Genomic DNA, 3023 nt, shown 5'->3' on the forward strand with positions numbered 1-3023 from the left:
GGCAGGTGGGTTCTTTACCACTAGCGCCACTTGGGAGGTCCCTTGTTAGGCATGGGAAAGAGAAAAAAGAAAATGAAGCCCTCTTAGACTTGTCCTCAAAGAATTTGGAGTCCTGTTCAGGCGCTGAGTCCATATGTGGTGCCAAAATTGCAGTGAATGCTGAGAGGGTAACTTATACACTTAAGAGTATATCATGCGTGGAATTCCCTGGTGGTCTAGTGACTAAGACTCCATGCTTCCAATGCAGAGGGCCCAGGTTCAATCCCTGGTCAGGGAACTAGGTCCCACAAGCTGCAACTAAGAGCTTACATGCCACAATTAAAGATCCTGCATGCTGCTGCCAAGATCAAAGGGCCCAAGTGCCACAACTAAGACCCAGCATAGCCAAATAACGAAATATTAACAGAACAGGAGTACCCCAGTGGGTTCTGGAAGAGGAAAAGGCAATCATGTGGGGATCATCATTCCCTCACAACAAGGAATTATGACTTTCAGAGAAGCAAATCCATAAGGAAATGCAAGATCATCTAGACTTGCAGCAGGTGGAAACAGTGGATGACTTTATTTTGGGGGCTCCAAAATCACTGCAGAGGGTGATTGCAGCCATGAAATTAAAAGACGCTTACTCCTTGGAAGGAACGTTATGACCAGCCTAGACAGAATATTAGAAAGCAGAGACATTACTTTGCCAACAAAGGTCTGTCTAGTCAAGGCTATGGTTTTTCTAGTGGTCATGTATGGATGTGAGAGTTGGACTGTGAAGAAAGCTGAGCACCGAAGACTTGATGCTTTTGAACTGTGGTGTTGGAGAAGACTCTTGAGAGTCCCTTGGACTGCAAGGAGATCCAACCAGTCCATGCTAAAGGAGATCAGTCCTGGGTGTTCATTGGAAGGACTGATGTTGAAGCTGAAACTCCGATACTTTGGCCACCTGATACAAAGGACTGACTCATTGGAAAAGACCCTGATGGTGAGAAAGATTGAGGGCAGGAGGAGAAGGGGACGACAGAGGATGAGATGGTTGGATGGCATCACCGACTCAATGGACATGGGTTTGGGTGGACTCTGGGAGTTGGTGATGGACAGGGAGGCCTGGCATGCTGTGGTTCATGGGGTCACAAAGAGTCGGACACGACTGAGCGACTGAACTGAACTGACAATCCAACTCAAGGCAAGAGATACTGAGGTAAAAGTTAAGTTCTGTAATCAAATCCCGCTGACCTTCAAAGTCAGATTCCCTGGGATTCTCACTCCCTTTGCCAGGTTGACATGCCTGTTGTGGAGCCTAGAACTTTCCTAACAGTGTGAGAACTTCCTTGGTATAATTGTTCTCCAGTTTGTGTATCGCCCACTTGGCAGCTCTGTGATAGTCACTAATGGCGACCTCCTTGAAGAGGTCTTATGCCACATGCTGCGCCTCCCAGGACTGCTGCTGCCAGAGCCTCTGTCCCCGAGGCAGGCCACTGCTGACCCATGCTTCCACAGGAGATGCTCAAACACTCACAGGCAGGTCTGCCTCAGCCTCTTGTGGGGTCACTGCTCCTTTCCCTGGGTCCTAGTGTGCACAAGGTTTTGTTTGTGCCTTCCAAGTGTCTCCGGTGGGTATGAAGTTTGCTTTTACATGCAATTGAGCCCCTCCTACTGTCTCGTTGCAGCTTCTCCTTTGCCCTTGGATGTGGGGTATCTTTTTTGGTGGGTTCCAACATTCTCTTGACAATGGTTGTTCAGCAGTGACTTGCACTTTTGGTGTTCTCGCAGGAGAAGATGAGCACATGTCCTTCTACTCTGCCATCTTTTAAAATAAGATATGTCAAGGGAGTGAAAGAGACTCAACCTGAATTTAGGGGAAAGGAGAGAGCTATGGATGCAGGCTTGACAATGGATTGTATGGAGGGCAGTTTTGAGCAGGGTTCAAACAAAGAGACGTGTGTAGTGAAGGATCCGGCCAAATGTGTTTGGGTTGGAGCCTGGCTGGAGCGGATGACAACACATTTGTGTAAAAATTTAGGTCAGAAAGCTGTGAAGATGGCAGTTTGTTGGGAGTCCTTGGGTGCTAGATTGACAGCTCAGACGTATTCTTGTGGGTGGTATTTCAAAACCTTGTGAGCCAAGGAATGATGTCATGAAAATGGGAGTCCAGAAATGAGAGACTGGAGGCAGAGAAAACAACTAGGAGGCCACTGAGCACCTTGGGAGATAAGGTCTGTTGTGGGAGTGGAAGATGGAAGGAAGTAATGGAAGGAAGAACTGACAGCCCTTGCCATGACTAGATGTGGATGGAGAGGGAGGAGAGAAGGATGACTCAGGGTAGATTTCAGTAGAAAGGGTGGAAGGGAGGATTTGGAGACAGGAGATCAGCTTCAGGAGATCAGCGGAAAGTCTTTGCAAGTGGAAAGATTTACATATCTGCAGGAGTGTAGTCTCAATTGATTATCTTATGAAAGCTGTGGAGTTTCTCTGTGAGATAGGCGGGCAGTAGGTATCACAGGAATTTAAATGACAAAACTTCTGGCGCACAGGAGAGCAGAGTAGGAAAAAGTACTCTCTTTGATCTAGGATTCCCCTGGAGAAGGAAATGGCAATCCACTCCAGGACTATTGCCTGGAAAATCCCATGGACAGAGGAGCCTGGTAGGCTACAGCCCATGGGGTTGCAAAGAATCGGACATGACTGAGTGACTTCACTTTCTTTCTTTCTTTCTGATCTAGGATTACAAACCCTAGACTAACCCCCGCCTTTTTTTTTTTCTTTTCTTTTCCCCCCTATTCATTTCATGTGCTGCTGCTACTGCTAAGTCACTTCAGTTGTGTCCGACTCTGTGTGACCCCACGGATGGCAGCCCACCAGGCTCCCCCGTCCCTGGGATTCTCCAGGCAAGAACACTGGAGTGGGTTGCCATTTCCTTCTCCAATGCATGCAAGTGAAAAGTGAAAGTGAAGTCGATCAGTTGTGTCCGACCCTCAGCGACCCCATGGACTGCAGCCTTCCAGGCTCCTCCATCCATGGGATTTTCCAGGCAAGAG

General features: G+C 48.0%; 1 non-coding gene across 1 annotated transcript; it reads left to right on the top strand.

Annotated features, from left to right (window-relative positions):
- The first annotated feature begins 204 nt into the window (after positions 1 to 204).
- On the top strand, positions 205 to 277 carry TRNAW-CCA (transfer RNA tryptophan (anticodon CCA)). Its single transcript has one exon. It is a non-coding gene; the product is annotated as a tRNA-Trp (tRNA).
- Positions 278 to 3023: the final 2746 nt, after the last annotated feature.

This window comes from Bos indicus, chromosome 1 (genome assembly GCF_029378745.1).
Source record: "Bos indicus isolate NIAB-ARS_2022 breed Sahiwal x Tharparkar chromosome 1, NIAB-ARS_B.indTharparkar_mat_pri_1.0, whole genome shotgun sequence".
Lineage (NCBI taxonomy): Eukaryota > Metazoa > Chordata > Mammalia > Artiodactyla > Bovidae > Bos > Bos indicus.